Source organism: Rutidosis leptorrhynchoides, chromosome 1 (assembly GCF_046630445.1).
Source record: "Rutidosis leptorrhynchoides isolate AG116_Rl617_1_P2 chromosome 1, CSIRO_AGI_Rlap_v1, whole genome shotgun sequence".
In the NCBI taxonomy this organism is placed as follows: domain Eukaryota; kingdom Viridiplantae; phylum Streptophyta; class Magnoliopsida; order Asterales; family Asteraceae; genus Rutidosis; species Rutidosis leptorrhynchoides.
Genome location: NC_092333.1, coordinates 72,483,529 through 72,502,288, shown reverse-complemented (window position 1 = coordinate 72,502,288; position 18,760 = coordinate 72,483,529).

Below are 18,760 nucleotides of genomic sequence, written 5' to 3'. Positions count from 1 at the left end.
TGAAAGTGAGTTATTGTCCCACTTTTAAAATCTAATATTTTTGGGATGAGAATACATGCAGTTTTATAAATGTTTTACAAAATAGACACAAGTACGTGAAACTACATTTTATGGTTGAATGATCGAAATCGAATATGCCCCTTTTTATTAAGTCTGGTAATCTAAGAATTAGGGAACAAACCCCATCCTAAAGATAGATCTATTGGGCCTAACAAACCCCATCCAAAGTACCGGATGCTTTAGTACTTCGAAATTTATATCATATCCGAAGGGTGTCCCGGAACGATGGGGATATTCTTATATATGCATCTTGTTAATGTCGGTTACCAGGTGTTCACCATATGAATGATTTTTATCTCTATGTATAGGATGTGTATTGAAATATGAAATCTTGTGGTCTATTGTTACGATTTGATATATATAGGTTAAACGTATAACTCACCAACATTTTTGTTGACGTTTAAAGCATGTTTATTCTCAGGTGAATACTAAGAGCTTCCGCTGTTGCATACTAAAATAAGGACAAGATTTGGAGTCCATGTTTGTATGATATTGTGTAAAAACTGCATTCAAAAAACATATATCGATGTATTATATTTCTATTGTAAACCATTATGTAATGGTCGTGTGTAAATAGTATATTTTAGATTATCATTATTTGATAATCTACGTAATGTTTTTAAAACCTTTATTGATAAAATAAAGGTTATGGTTGTGTTAAAAATGAATGCAGTCTTTGAAAAATGTGTCATATAGAGGTCAAAACCTCGCAACGAAATAAATTAATATGGAACGTTTATAATCAATATGAACGGGACATTTCAATTAATATGGGGTTTGTTCCCTAATTCTTAGATTACCAGACTTAATAAAAAGGGGCATATTCGATTTCGATAATTCAACCATAGAATGTAGTTTCACGTACTTGTGTCTATTTTCTAAATCATTTATAAAACCTGCATGTATTCTCATCCCAAAAATATTATATTTTAAAAGTGGGACTATAACTCACTTTCACAGATATTTCCTTCCTCGGAAATAAGACTTGGCCACGGATCGATTCACGAACCTATACAAATATGTACATATATATCAAAGTATGATCAAAATATAATTACAACCATTTTTATTATGTTTTAAAGATTTGAGTGTATTAAGTCAGCTGTCCTCGTTAGTAACCTACAACTAGTTGTCCACAGTTAGATGTACAGAAATAAATCGATATATATTATCTTGAATCAATCCACGACCCAGTGTATACACGTCTCAGGCTAGATCACAACTCAAAGTATATATATTTTTGGAATCAACCTCAACCCTGTATAGCTAACTCTAACATTACTTCATATAGAGTGTCTATGGTTGTTCCAAATAATATATATACATGGGTCGATATGATATGTCAAAACATTTGCATACGTGTCTATGGTATCCCAAGATTACATAATATATTAGAATACATATAATACAATATAAGTTAGCTAGGATATGATTTGTATAGATTTGTTAAACATTTCCCGTAGCTAAAAAGATCAAAAATATCCAATCTTGTTTTACCCATAACTTCTTCATTTTAAATCCGTTTTGAGTGAATCAAATTCCTATGGTTTCATATTGAACTGTAATTCAAGAATTCAAACAGAAAAAGTATAGGTTTAAAGTCAGAAATTTAAGTTACATGTCAATTACTAAAGAGGTAGTCATTTCCGTCGAAAGAACGATATCTTGATGACCATTTTGAAAAACATACTTTCACTTTGAGTTTAACCAAGCTTTTTGGATATAGTTTCATGTTCATATGAAAAATCATTTTCCCAGAAGAACAACTTTTAAATCAAAGTTTATCATAGTTTTTAATTATCCAAATTAAAACAGCCTCCGGTTTCACTACGACGGCGTATATCCGATTTTATGGTGTTCATCGTGTTTCCAGGTTTTAAATCATTAAGTTAGCATATCATATAGATATAGAACATGTGTTTATTTGATTTTAAAAGTCAAGTTAGAAGGATTAACTTTTGTTTGCGAACAAGTTTAGAATTAACTAAACTATGTTCTAGTGATTACAAGTTTAAACCTTCGAATAAGATAGCTTTATATGTATGAATCGAATGATGTTATGAACATCATTACTACCTCAAGTTTTCTGGATAAAACTACTGGAAATGAGAAAAATGGATCTAGCTTCAAAGGATCCTTGGATGGCTTGAAAGTTCTTGAAACAGAATCATGACACGAAAACAGTTCAAGTAAGATTTTCACTCGAAATAAGATTGTTATAGTTGTAGAAATTGAATCAAAGTTTGAATATGAATATTATCTTGAATTAGAAAGATAACCTACTGTAAATAACAAAGGTTTCTTGATCTTAGATGATTACTTGGAATGGATTAGAAAGCTTGGAAGTACACTTGCAAACTTGGAAGTATTCTTGATTTTTATGAAACTATACTTATGGAATTTATGAAGAACACTTAGAACTTGAAGATGGAACTTGAGAGAGATCAATTAGATGAAGAAAATTGAAGAATAAAAGTGTTTGTAGGTGTTTTTGGTCTTTGGTATATGGATTAGATATAAAGGATATGTAATTTTGTTTTCATGTAAATAAGTCATGAATGATTACTAATATTTTTGTAATTTTATGAGATATTTCATACTAGTTGACAAATAATGGTTCCCACATGTGTTAGGTGACTTACATAGGCTGCTAAGAGCTGATCATTGAAGTGTATATACCAATAGTACATACATCTAAAAGCTGTGTATTGTACGAGTACGAATACGGGTGCATACGAGTAGAATTATTGATGAAACTGAACGAGGATGTAATTGTAAGAATTTTTGTTAAGTAGAAGTACTTTGATATGTGTCTTGAAGTCTTTCAAAAGTGTAAGAATACATATCAAAACACAACATGTATATACATTCTAATGGAGTCGTTAAGTCTTCGTTAGTCGTTACATGTAAGTGTTGTTTTGAAACCTTTAAGTTAACGATCTCAATTAATGTTGTTAACCCAATGTTTATTATATCAAATGAGATGTTAAATTATTATATTATCATGATATTATGATGTATGAATATCTCTTAATATGATATATACATTAAAATATCGTTACAACGATAATCGTTACATATAAGTCTCGTTTCGTAATTCTTGAGTTAGTAGTCTTATTTTTACATATGTAGTTCATTGTTAACACACTTAATGATATATTTAAATATCATTTTATCATGTTAAATATAGTGTATCAATATCTTAATATGATACATATGTATTTAGTAGACGTTATCATAACGATAATCGTTATATATATCATTTCGAGTTTCTTAACTTAGTAATCTCATTTCTTATGTATATCACACATTGTTAATATACTTAGTGAGATACTTACTCATCATAATCTTATGTCAACCATATGTATATGTCTATATATACCACAACATGTAGTTTTTACAATTTTGTAACGTTCGTGAATCGCCGGTCAACTTGGGTGATCAATTGTCTATATGAAACTTATTTCATTTAATCAGGTCTTAACAAGTTTGATTGCTTATCACATTGGAAACATTTAGTCATGTAAATATCAATCTCAATTAATATATATAAACATGGAAAAGTTCGGGTCACTACAGTACCTACCCGTTAAATAAATTTCGTCCCGAAATTTTAAGCTGTTGAAGGTGTTGACGAATCTTCTGGAAATAAATGCGGGTATTTCTTCTTCATCTGATCTTCACGCTCCCAGGTGAACTCGGGTCCTCTACGAGCATTCCATCGAACCTTAACAATCGGTATGTTGTTTTGCTTAAGTCTCTTAACCTCACGATCCATTATTTCGACGGGTTCTTCAATGAATTGAAGTTTTTCATTGATTTGGATTTCGTCCAACAGAATAGTGAGATCTTCTTTAGTAAAACATTTCTTCAAATTCGAGATATGGAAAGTGTTATATACAGCCGCGAGTTGTTGAGGTAGCTCCAGTTGGTAAGCTACTGGTCCGACACGATCTATAATCTTGAATGGTCCAATGTACCTTGGATTTAGTTTCCCCCGTTTACCAAATCGAACAACGCCTTTCCAAGGTGAAACCTTAAGCATGACCATTTCTCCAATTTCAAATGCTATATCTTTTCTTTTACTGTCCGCGTAGCTCTTTTGTCGACTCTGGGCGGTTTTCAATCGTTGTTGAATTTGGATGATTTTCTCAGTAGTTTCTTGTATTATCTCCGGACCTGTAATTTGTCTATCCCCCATTTCATTCCAACAAATCATAGACCTGAACTTTCTGCCATAAAGTGCCTCAAACGGCGCCATCTCAATACTAGAATGATAACTGTTGTTGTAGGAAAATTCTGCTAACGGTAGGTGTCGATCCCAACTGTTTCTGAAATCAATAAAACATGCTTGTAGCATGTCTTCAAGCGTTCGTATCGTCCTTTCGCTCTGCCCATTGGTTTGTAGATAATAGACAGTACTCATGTCTAGACGAGTCCCCAATACTTGTTGCAACGTCTGCCAGAACCTTGAAACAAATCTACCATCCCTATCAGAGATAATAGAGACGGGTATTCCATGTCTGGAGACAACCTCCTTCAAATACAATCACGCCAACTTCTCTATTTTGTCATCTTCTCTCATTGGCAGGAAGTATGCTGACTTGGTGAGATGATCAACTATTACCCAAATAGTATCATAACCACTTGCAGTCCTTGGCAATTTAGTAATGAAATCCATGGTAATGTTTTCCCATTTCCATTCCGGGATTTCAGGTTTTTGTAGTAAACCTGATGGTTTCTGATGTTCAGCTTTGACCTTAGAACACGTCAAACATTCTCCTACATATTTAGCAATATCGGCTTTCATACCCGGCCACCAAAAGTGTTTCTTGAGATCTTTATACATCTTCCCCGCTCCGGGATGTATTGAATATCTGGTTTTATGTGCTTCTTTAAGTACCATTTCTCTCACATCTCCAAACCTTGGTACCCAAATTCTATCAACCCTATATCGGGTTCCGTCTTTCCGAATATTAAGATGTTTCTCTGATCCTTTGGGTATCTCATTCTTCAACTTTCCTTCTTTTTCAACCCCCTGTTGCGCCTCCTTTATTTGAGTAGTAAGGTTAGTACGAATAATTATATTCATAGCTTTTATCCGTATAGGTTCTCTGTCCTTTCTACTCAAAGCGTCGGCCACCACATTCGCCTTCCCCGGGTGGTATCGAATCTCAAAATCATAATCATTCAACAGTTCAATCCACCTGCGTTGTCTCATATTCAGTTGCTTCTGATTAAATATATGTTGGAGACTTTTGTGGTCGGTATATATAATACTTTTGACCCCATATAAATAATGCCTCCAAGTCTTTAATGCAAAAACAACAGCACCCAATTCCAAATCGTGAGTTGTATAATTTTGCTCGTGAATCTTCAATTGTCTAGACGCATAAGCAATCACCTTCGTTCATTGCATTAATACACAACCGAGACCTTACTTTGATGTGTCATAATAAATCATAAAATCATCATTCCCTTCAGGCAATGACAATATAGGTGCCATAGTTAGCTTTTTCTTCAATAACTGAAACGCCTTCTCTTGTTCATCCTTCCATTCAAATTTCTTCCCTTTATGCGTTAATGCAGTCAAGGGTTTTGCTATTTTGGAGAAATCTTGGATGAATCTTCTGTAGTAACCAGCCAATCCTAAAAATTGACGTATATGCTTCGGAGTTTTTTGGGTTTCCCACTTTTCAACGGTTTCGATCTTTTCCGGGTCCACCTGGATACCTTCTTTGTTCACTATGTGACCGAGGAATTGAACTTCTTCCAACCAAAATGCACACTTTGAAAACTTAGCGTACAGTTTTTCTTTCCTCAATACTTCTAGCACTTATCTTAAATGTTCTTCGTGCTCTTGATCATTCTTTGAGTAAATAAGTATGTCATCGATGAAAACAATGACAAACTTGTCAAGATATGGCCCACACACTCGATTCATAAGGTCCATGAACACAGCTGGTGCATTATTCAATCCAAACGGCATAACCATAAAATCGTAATGACCATAACGCGTCCTAAAAGTAGTTTTTGAAATATCATCCTCCTTTACTCGCATTTGATGATATCCAGAACGTAAATCGATTTTCGAATAAACCGACGAGCCTTGTAGTTAATCAAATAAGTCGTCAATTCTCGGCAGTGGATAACGGTTTTTGATGGTAAGTTTATTCAACTCTCTGTAGTCAATACACAACCTAAATGTACCATCCTTCTTCTTGACAAACAAAACAAGAGCTCCCCATGGTGATGTGCTTGGTCGAATGAAACCACGTTCTAATAGTTCTTGCAGTTGGCTTTGCAGTTCTTTCATCTCGCTGGGTGCGAGTCTGTAAGGAGCACGAGCTATTGGTGCAGCTCCTGGTACAAGATCTATTTGAAATTCAACAGATCGATGTGGAGGTAGTCCCGGTAATTCTTTCGGAAATACATCAGAAAATTCTTTTGCCACGGGAACATCATTGATGCTCTTTTCTTCAGTTTGTACTTTCTCGACGTGTGCTAGAACAGCATAGCAACCTTTTCTTATTAGTTTTTGTGCCTTCAAATTACTAATAAGATGTAGCTTCGTGTTGCCGTTTTCTCCGTACACCATTAAGGGTTCTCCTTCTTCTCGTTCAATGCGAATTGCATTTTTGTAACATACGATCTCTGCTTTCATCTCCTTCATCCAGTCCATGCCAACTATTACATCAAAACTCCCTAACTCTACTAGTATCAAATCAATCTTAAATATTTTGCTACCCAGTTTAATTTCTCGATTCCGGCATATATAATCTGCTGAAATTAATTTACCGTTTGCTAATTCGAGTAAAAATTTACTATCCAACGGTGTCAATGGACAACTTAATTTAGCATAAAAATCTCTACTCATATAGCTTCTATCCGCACCCGAATCAAATAAAACGTAAGCATTTTTATTGTCAATAAGAAACGTACCCGTAACAAGCTCCGGGTCTTCCTGTGCTTCTGCCACATTAATATTGAAAACTCTTCCGCGGCCTTTTCCATTCGTGTTCTCCTGGTTTGGGTAATTTCTAATAATGTGGCCCGGTTTTCCACATTTATAACAAACTACATTGGCATAACTTGCTCCAACACTACTTGCTCCGCCATTACTCGTTCCGACACCATTTGTTCCTTTCGTTCTGTTAACCCCTGGTCCATAGACCTCACACTTCGCCGCGCTATGACCATTTCTTTTATGCTTGTTGCAAAATTTGGTGCAGAACCCCGAGTGATACTTTTCACACCTTTGGCATAGCTGCTTCTGATTGTTGTTGTTGTTGCGGTTGTTATTGTTGTTGGGATGATTGTTGTAGTAGTTGTTGTTGTTGTGCTGTTTGTTGTAGTTGCGATTGATGTTGCGATTGTTGGGATAGTTGTTGTTGTTTTGGTGACTCTTATCACCGTTTTCCTCCCACTTTATTTTGACTAACTTCACTTTGGCCTCTTCGGCCGCCTGTTCTTTAATTCTTCCCTCAATCTGGTTCACTAGTTTGTGAGCCATTCTACATGCCTTTTGTATAGAGGCAGGCTCGTGTGAACTTATATCTTCTTGGATTCTCTCCGGTAACCCTTTCACAAACGCTTCGATCTTCTCTTCCTCATCTTCGAACGCTCTCGGACACAATAGGCACAATTCTGTGAATCGTCTTTCGTATGAAGTAATATCAAATCCCTATGTTCGTAACTGTGATGACCCGGAGATTTCCGAACAAATTTAAACTTTAACCTTTATATATATCCGACACGATAAGCAAAAATCGGTAATGTTGAGTCTTGAATGTTTTGAAACTATATTCATGTAATCAAATACCTTTTGACCATGCCTAACGATTCACGAACAATTATGTGTAAATAAATATAGATACATATACATGTGTGATTATTAAATTGAGATATATTAATAAAACATTGAACGCATTAGTTAATATAAATATAAGCTATGAAATCTATTTTTATGAACTTGGAAATGCTATCAAGGTATTGAATAAATAATATTTTATATGAACGTGTTTGTTCAATGTAAGTTTATCGACGAGATTAAAAGATAATATCAAATGATTGGTTTATCAGATACATTGAATTAGGATTACGAGTCTCCGTTATGAGGTCCACTTTGAATTAGGAAAACCTTACCTTTTTAACGGTATTCGGAAATTTAATAAGGTGATTTACATAAAAGAACAAAAGTGTTATTATTGAGGATTAGACAGAAGTTAGTAGAGATTTGAATTTCATAAAACTTGATTGATCTATTTTTAAACGTGCGAAAACATTTTCTGAGATAATAAAACTTGTTATTTAAAATATCTTTGTTTAAATAACGTAAGTTAGAATATTGGTTACTAGATATATATATATATGTATAATGTGCAACGGGTATTTAAAACATGTTTAGGTATAGTAAATATATATAGGATTGCAAATTAGTTATATAAACGATAGTAACATTTGTTATTTGATTCGATAGATATTAAGATATATTATTTAGAAAGATCAAGGTGATTAAAATAAACATGGACGTATATCAAATTAAGTTTAAAAGTGTAATGTTACGTGTTATAAGATTTCCTAAACGAAACTTTGAACTATTATTTGTTTTGGATAAACTAAATACTATATTAATATTTTCATACGATATGTACAAGGTTATATTTTTCAATGAAAATATATTTATATTTTACAAAGGGATAAATAATAATATCAAATCAGTCACAAAACGTTTTGATTTAAACTAATATTATTAAACATGTTTTGATAAACCACGAGATTAGAATTTATAAAAGGAAATGATCAAAATACTCAAAAGATAAAGTTACACTTTGAGTGGGTTAGTTTTTAATTAATTTAAGTCTAGTTATTAATAAAGGTACATGTCACAAAACATTTAATTTAAAAATAAATTATTTGACAAATAACGAGACTTTGATTTATATAAGGAAATGACCACAACGCTCAACTTTATAAGTTATATTTTTATAAAGGTAATTTATTGTTAAGTAAGTCTAATTTTTGTAAAAGGTACACGTCGCGTAACGTAAAAGGCTAGTTTTCTAAACGTACGAAAGTACGCCCGAAAAACCGAAAGTGGTACATGAGTCGTGAGACCACGACCGTGTCATTTTTGTAAAAATTATATTTTTACCATGAGCGTAAATATAATATAATATTTAATTAATTCTAAAGATTAAATATATTAAATATTAAATTATATATAACTTAACTTACGTGTTACATATGTTTGTTTAAAAGGAAAGAAGTGTCGGCCGAATGAAAACAAGTGATCATAGCTGTAAATTAGTGTCATGCAATCACATGAGATGGTTGGTGAGGCCAAATTCGTTTAAAAGCCGAACATTCTCAGTTTATGATCTATTTCCCATTCATATCGTCCCTCTCTCTCTTTATATATATTACTATTATAATTATTATTATTATTATTATTAATAAGATTATTTTGATTAATCTTAATATTATTATTAGTAGTATTAGAGTTAGTATTATTAGTATTATACATAAAATACTACGACGAGGTGCTGCCCAAATGTTTTCAAACGGGTTTTGTAAGTAGGATAGGGCTAAGGAAATTATGGGTTATAGCTTTGGAGATTATGGGTAATGTTCGGGGGTTATGCTCATGAGATCAATCTAGTGTTTGTTATCTCCGTTGCGTCTACGTACCCTTCCTACAATATTGAACCTCAATATTGATACGTGAGCACTCATAACTTAACTTTTATTTATCAATAGTGTATCCCTGACTAGTGCTCGAGAAAATAAAATTATGCATGCTTGTATATTTGATATTGCCCTTAGATAGGTTATGTTGAATCTTAAAGGTTGTTATACTAGGGATGAAATAAGGTATAAGATATGCATGTCATTAGAAAGCTAGCGAAAAATTAAGAACTTTTCATTTAGATATCGAATGAATTCGATGAACGGTTAGAAAGTTATGAATTTAACAATTAATTTCGTAATTAAGATTGCTAATGATAATTAGTGAACTAATTTTCTGGGTAATAAAAAGTGGTTATTTAGATTCTACTCGTCGAGTAGATGAATTTTCATATAAAGCACGTCTCGTTTCGTTGAACGGTTGTCAAGTTATGGACAAAAGAAGTTTTGCAAATTTTGAAAAAATGTCGAAAAGGGAACTGAAATTCTCGCTGATCTGCGTTGTTTCAGATTTAAGAAAAAATACCACTGAATTCTTTGCTGTATGGTCTAGCAAACGACTCTAGCCGGTTGTCAATTTGAGTCTCGACGATTTTTCTAAAAATCGTCAAAGTTGACTGTTTGGTCACATTTTAAAATTCTGAAAAGAGCTGAAACTTTTTATTAAAAATATCAGTGTTGTATCAGTTGTCATGGTCGGCCTGATGTGTGTTTACTTTTGCCAAAAATCATGTTATATCTTTGTGGTAACTAGAATTTGCAGGCTTTGTCCGTTTGTCAATCCGAGTTTCGAGGAATTTTCTAAAAATCTCCAAAGTAGGCTACTCGGTCACTTTTGTAAATTTATTAAAGCTGAAAAATTAACTTTGAAACGCCAAAACCGCGTTGGCAACTACGAGTTGTCTAGGTTTAGTTTACTTCTGTAAAATTTATGCTTAATCTTTTTGGTAATGTGTAACTTTTATCTTTGGCCGTTTATCAATCAGAGCTCCGATAATTTTTCTAAAGGCCGTTTAAGCATGTTTGACCGAAAATTCATTTTTTTGTATAAGTTATTGTATTTTTGCATGCGACCTCGTTTTTACTTTAACCTTTGACTTTTGACCTTGAATTTTGACTTTTCCGTTAACTTTTCAGTTAATATTTTTGTATTGACTTTCTATAAAAAAACTAAAATACTATTTTATGATTATGAAACCAATTGTGATACGTTGTTTCACACGTCACCTTTTACTAGAATTTTAACTGAGCATGGGTAATATAACATGTTACTATACTGTTGAGTCAGACTCGAGCATTAGGATTGTGGTACACTATGACTTGGCCAAAATTGTTAGACAAATATTGACCGTCATATAAATATATATAATTAATATAGGTTCGTGAATCCGAGGCCAACCTTGCACTTGTTCAATGACGTTATATGTATTTTTACTACGAAATACAGTATGGTGAGTTTCATTTGCCTTTTTACCCTTTATATTTTTGGGCTGAGAATACCTGCGCAATTTTTATAAAGGATTTACAAAATAGACACAAGTACATGAAACTACATTCTATGGTTGAATTATCGAAATCGAATATGCCCCTTTTTATTAAGTCTGGTAATCTAAGAATTAGGGAACAGACACCTTAATTGACGCGAATCCTAAAGATAGATCTATTGGGCCTAACAAACCCCATCCAAAGTACCAGATGCTTTAGTACTTCGAAATTTATATCATGTCCGAAGGAGGATCCCGGAATGATAGGGGATATTCTTATATGCATATTGTTAATGTCGGTTACCAGGTGTTCAATCCATATGAATGATTATTTTTGTCTCTATGCATGGGACGTATATTTATGAGAACTGGAAATGAAATTCTTGTGGTCTATTAAAATGATGGAAATGAATGATTATGATAAACTAATGAACTCACCAACCTTTTGGTTGACACTTTAAAGCATGTTTATTCTCAGGTATAAAAGAAATCTTCCGCTGTGCATTTGCTTGTTTTAAAGATATTACTTGGAGTATTTCATGGCATATTTCGAAGAACGTTGCATTCGAGTCATTGAGTTCGTCAAAGATTACTATTAAGTTAATTTATAATTAGATAGTGGATATTATGAAATGGTATGCATGCCTGTCAATTTTCGATGTAAAGAAAGTTTGTCTTTTAAAAACGAATGCAATGTTTGTAATATGTATCATATAGAGGTCAAATACCTCGCGATGTAATCAACTATTGTGAATCGTTTATAATGTATATGAACGGGTCCTTTCAGTTGGTATCAGAGCGGTGGTCTTAGCGAACCAGGTCTGCATTAGTGTGTCTAACTGATAAGTCGTTAGGATACATTAGTGAGTCTGGACTTCGACCGTGTCTGCATGTCAAAAGTTTTGCTTATCATTTTGTGTCAAAAATTACCTGCTTATCATTCTTAGAGAATCACTTGCTTATCATTCTTAGTCTAGACACGTTTTACTGCATTGACTGCATGAATAGTGTATAGACAAAATTCATATCTTAGCGTATCTGCTACTTCATATCTTAGCGTATCTGTTACTGTAACTTTGCCTGACAGCTTCCATAGATTCCTCCGTAACTTATGGGATTTTAGTATTATATATGCATATGTAAATTATATATTGCAGGGTACTAATCTACATCCTATAATCTATTTCTTATCAAAAATCCTTCATCTGATCGTACGGGATGAATCCCTAAACCAGTTCGAGTCCCTCAGATTCCGATAGCTATTCCGATAGTTATTCCGACAGCTATTCCGACATAGATGTTCACCTAAGCTCCGAAAACAGCGTCATCGGCATGAATCAACCAATCAGCCATTTTCAATTCATCTGATGGGTTCGTAGTCGACTTAATTAATGGAAACGCGCAGAAGGCAATCCCTTCCACCAATCGAATTCACCTCACAATGAACCTGAAGCGTTTACCGGCGAACCTGTTCGAGACACCATTTTCAGTCTCATTTCCAGGGTAACTCGACAAGATTTTATTCTATCCACAATTCTGAACCTTATTCATCCGCTCGTTCCTATCGACAATCATCCTGGAGTAATAAGTCAACGAACTTCACGCTCGAATAATCAATTCGGAGAATATGGTGCAAAATGTACCAGCTTCAGCAACATCATCGGTACCAACAGTACCATCAGTAACATCACCAGTACAATCAACAATCCATGCCTCAACATCTCATTATGTACCTCGAGTATAATCATCGTTCTATGTATCGTTCTACATCGATTATCTTCTTTCTTCATGACGATTAAGTAATCTCTAAATGTTTTAGAGATTATGTATCCTAGTTCGAATGGTAAACCAAATGAGTTTAATATCACATTGACTCAATAAATTCATAATTACGTCTGAAGAAAATATATATGTATATATGTTTTCATAAAGATTGTAATTAAAATTTTTATCGTACAAGCTGTTAATGGTGAAAATATTTTAACGGGTAGGTAATACCCGAGGAATATTTAGATTTGGCATTAATAAGTTACACTGTAAATTCTTCGAATCTGATTCAACAGTCATATACTGTCCTACTTACATCCACCGATATACAAATCCGTTCACCACCGAATAACCATATTCATCCAAATACATATTTGGATTTTGACCTATCAGAATCCAACAAGTGGCATAATGAAGAAATAATGGACACAATAAAAAAAATTGATTAGAAACAGATTAATTAACAATATGAAATTCTATTAAGAATCCACGCTGACAAAATCCTAGCTAACTGTTCCTAGCTAACTGTTAATTCCGTATTACCATTTAATTATCGCAATTTATTTATCGCAATTTACATTCTCGCAATTTTATTTATCGTCATTTAATTCTCTGTTATTTACTTTACACACTTTAATTATCGTCATTTAATTTCTGTTATTTATTTTTACGCACTTTAAATATCGGAACACGTATACAAGGTTTTGACATATCATATCGACGCTTCTATATATATTATTTGGAATCACCATAGGCACTCTATATGCAGTAATGATCGAGTTCTCTATACAGGGTTGAGGTTGATTCTTAAATAATATATATACTTTGAGTTGTGATCGAGTCTGAGACATGTACATGGGTCACGATATGTATTAATTAATTCGAATATTATATATGAAATATTGAATTGCTAACTGTAGACTAGTAACTGTGGACTACCAACATTGGACAATTAAAATGAATTAAAATATTGATTATAACATATGAAACTAAACAATTCTTCAAGTTTGCCACTTGATTTCATCTTAAACCTCATTTGTATCTTGACGATTACAATCTGCGTTCAAACCTTTCATGATTCTTGAAAACATTTCAATCAAGAGGATGAACCAATCGCACATCATTTACGGAAGGAAAGAGTGATGCATATAGCTATGCACCTGAAAATACTCGGAACCTGAGTAAACGTTTAACATGTAACTGTGTTAGATCCTTTAGCATTATTATTACCCAAAATAACTTCACAATCCCTTTTCAAAGTAGTAAATTTTGTCACAGCTCCAACAAGTCAACTCCGACTTTTCACTCGGTTTAGCTTATTTTAACCCTGATATAAAAGTTGCCTTTCGTCAACAATACCAGAAAATCATTTATATCTCACTACACTAGCAGTAAACGTACCAACAACCTCGTTGCTTCTTGGCTTAAATCTCTCTGACAAATCATTATATTTATTCATTGAAACCCTATCATATACTCATCCGCATCTTGTAACGAGAACTGCCATACCAATTACCGGAAATCAACAATCAGTACTTTGAAAACTCACAGCATATCTACATCAATAGTTATGTATGACATTTATCTTTTAGAATTATGATCTCTCCTTCTGGAATTTTGAAAAGCACTCGGTCACAAATCAATACTCTGAATGTTGAAAAAGCTGAATGAAGCAGCAGAAATCATAGACAACCGTAAACGACCATAATCATCGAAAATTTGACGATAAAGAATAGTATGTTGGAAAGCTCAGAAAAGTTGGAACTGGAAAACGGATTGAGCTAACCACGAAGGAGACCAAGGACAAATACAAGGACCATACCATATATTCAAAGAATCCAGGTAATTATGGATTCGATGAAACCTTCAACAAATATCTTGCTCCGTACTCATGTTAAAATCTTGCGGAAAAATCTTCTTCATCAACCATCGAACTTAGAAATTCCAAAATATCATCATCAATATCTTCGATATTTCTGAGGATATTTTCAAAAATATTCTCGTCCAAAATTATATACCTCTTCGTGCTTCCTGTGTATCATTATATTGGAAACATTCAAGAGAAAATTTAGTACCGAAAAGCAGGCTATGCGAAACTATGAAGAAAGCCGTGGACAAATCACAAAGAATAAATTTGACTTCAAAGAATCTAAACGATTCAATGTCTGCTGAAGTCTTTAGCGAATATCTTGCTCGTTACTCTAAACCCTTGCAGACAATAGTCTCCATCATTCTCTGAGCTTAGATACTCAAAGATATCATCGTATCTTTCATTATAAATATCCTCCATATTTCTGGAGATATTTTTATAACTATTCTTATCTGAAATCATTAATTTCTGCGTGCTATCAGTATTACATCATATAGAAACTGTTAGTTTCTATATTCTGTAAACTTTCAAGCTTAAAATATGAATGTTATTGAAGTAATGTTGGGAACTGAAGCATGAGTTAGTATAATATAATGACACTTGATCAACGTGATTATATTACAATAAGTCATGCTGAGTTTTTAATGGGACGTAATGATTCACAGATCATAACGTCATCATGTGCCATGTCACATAACTCTTTCATTCTACTTAACTCCTGAACAAATCAAGAAAATGTATTTTTGATGGTTCTATCTTCCGTGATGTTGATAAATTTGAAAATCAAATCGTGCTATCACGTTCCTTCCTGTTTTGAACATTATAATCATTCGAAACTCTATATCTACAAATTCTAGACCATTATTCGCTTGACTTGAAGTCGGGAAGAGAAAACAAAAGCATAGAGCATCGAAATATAAGGGAAGATATAAAACCCAACAACCACCCAGAAGCTACAAACCGTGCATATCAATACTTATTGCCACGTAAAGGCACGGGAAAATTAATAACACTATAACCCCAAGATAATAGTAGAAGTAAATAAAATCTTCCGGTGGTAGATGAAAGAGAAGGATGACAGATGTAAAAATTAAGAGTATATCAAGGATCAGAATGGGATGGAGCATATTGACGAATGTTTTAAAGTATGAACTGAGGAGAAAGAATAGAAGGTGTGAGTTGTAAGGAAACAACGGGGGTAGATTTATAGAAAAATATCCGACAGAGCAATCGGAACAGATTATTGCATTTACTCAAAGAAGATCCTGATTTCCTAAATCGCCGAAGAATCAAATCTTAATATGAAGATTTCTTCTAAATTCCTTAAATTCCGGAAATCAATCTTGACTACGTCACCGGTTAAGTCAAATTTACTTTTATTCATTTTCACTCTTAAGTGATAGTTTCATTCGTGCTCTTCACAAAAACAAATCATTTTATCTATATTAATCAATGATGATAAAACCCTAATTATCAGTTCATATACGTCATGAAAACACTCTTAATGTTAGCCATGACAACCTCTATCAAATTTCGGGACGAAATTTCTTTTAACGGGTAGGTACTGTGATGACCCGGAGATTTCCGAACAAATTTAAACTTTAACCTTTATATATATCCGACACGATAAGCAAAAATCGGTAATGTTGAGTCTTGAATGTTTTGAAACTATATTCATGTAATCAAATACCTTTTGACCATGCCTAACGATTCACGAACAATTATGTGTAAATAAATATAGATACATATACATGTGTGATTATTAAATTGAGATATATTAATAAAACATTGAACGCATTAGTTAATATAAATATAAGCTATGAAATCTATTTTTATGAACTTGGAAATGCTATCAAGGTATTGAATAAATAATATTTTATATGAACGTGTTTGTTCAATGTAAGTTTATCGACGAGATTAAAAGATAATATCAAATGATTGGTTTATCAGATACATTGAATTAGGATTACGAGTCTCCGTTATGAGGTCCACTTTGAATTAGGAAAACCTTACCTTTTTAACGGTATTCGGAAATTTAATAAGGTGATTTACATAAAAGAACAAAAGTGTTATTATTGAGGATTAGACAGGAGTTAGTAGAGATTTGAATTTCATAAAACTTGATTGATCTATTTTTAAACGTGCGAAAACATTTTCCGAGATAATAAAACTTGTTATTTAAAATATCTTTGTTTAAATAACGTAAGTTAGAATATTGGTTACTAGATATATATATATATGTATAATGTGCAACGGGTATTTAAAACATGTTTAGGTATAGTAAATATATATAGGATTGCAAATTAGTTATATAAACGATAGTAACATTTGTTATTTGATTCGATAGATATTAAGATATATTATTTAGAAAGATCAAGGTGATTAAAATAAACATGGACGTATATCAAATTAAGTTTAAAAGTGTAATGTTACGTGTTATAAGATTTCCTAAACGAAACTTTGAACTATTATTTGTTTTGGATAAACTAAATACTATATTAATATTTTCATACGATATGTACAAGGTTATATTTTTCAATGAAAATATATTTATATTTTACAAAGGGATAAATAATAATATCAAATCAGTCACAAAACGTTTTGATTTAAACTAATATTATTAAACATGTTTTGATAAACCACGAGATTAGAATTTATAAAAGGAAATGATCAAAATACTCAAAAGATAAAGTTACACTTTGAGTGGGTTAGTTTTTAATTAATTTAAGTCTAGTTATTAATAAAGGTACATGTCACAAAACATTTAATTTAAAAATAAATTATTTGACAAATAACGAGACTTTGATTTATATAAGGAAATGACCACAACGCTCAACTTTATAAGTTATATTTTTATAAAGGTAATTTATTGTTAAGTAAGTCTAATTTTTGTAAAAGGTACACGTCGCGTAACGTAAAAGGCTAGTTTTCTAAACGTACGAAAGTACGCCCGAAAAACCGAAAGTGGTACATGAGTCGTGAGACCACGACCGTGTCATTTTTGTAAAAATTATATTTTTACCATGAGCGTAAATATAATATAATATTTAATTAATTCTAAAGATTAAATATATTAAATATTAAATTATATATAACTTAACTTACGTGTTACATATGTTTGTTTAAAAGGAAAGAAGTGTCGGCCGAATGAAAACAAGTGATCATAGCTGTAAATTAGTGTCATGCAATCACATGAGATGGTTGGTGAGGCCAAATTCGTTTAAAAGCCGAACATTCTCAGTTTATGATCTATTTCCCATTCATATCGTCCCTCTCTCTCTTTATATATATTACTATTATAATTATTATTATTATTATTATTAATAAGATTATTTTGATTAATCTTAATATTATTATTAGTAGTATTAGAGTTAGTATTATTAGTATTATACATAAAATACTACGACGAGGTGCTGCCCAAATGTTTTCAAACGGGTTTTGTAAGTAGGATAGGGCTAAGGAAATTATGGGTTATAGCTTTGGAGATTATGGGTAATGTTCGGGGGTTATGCTCATGAGATCAATCTAGTGTTTGTTATCTCCGTTGCGTCTACGTACCCTTCCTACAATATTGAACCTCAATATTGATACGTGAGCACTCATAACTTAACTTTTATTTATCAATAGTGTATCCCTGACTAGTGCTCGAGAAAATAAAATTATGCATGCTTGTATATTTGATATTGCCCTTAGATAGGTTATGTTGAATCTTAAAGGTTGTTATACTAGGGATGAAATAAGGTATAAGATATGCATGTCATTAGAAAGCTAGCGAAAAATTAAGAACTTTTCATTTAGATATCGAATGAATTCGATGAACGGTTAGAAAGTTATGAATTTAACAATTAATTTCGTAATTAAGATTGCTAATGATAATTAGTGAACTAATTTT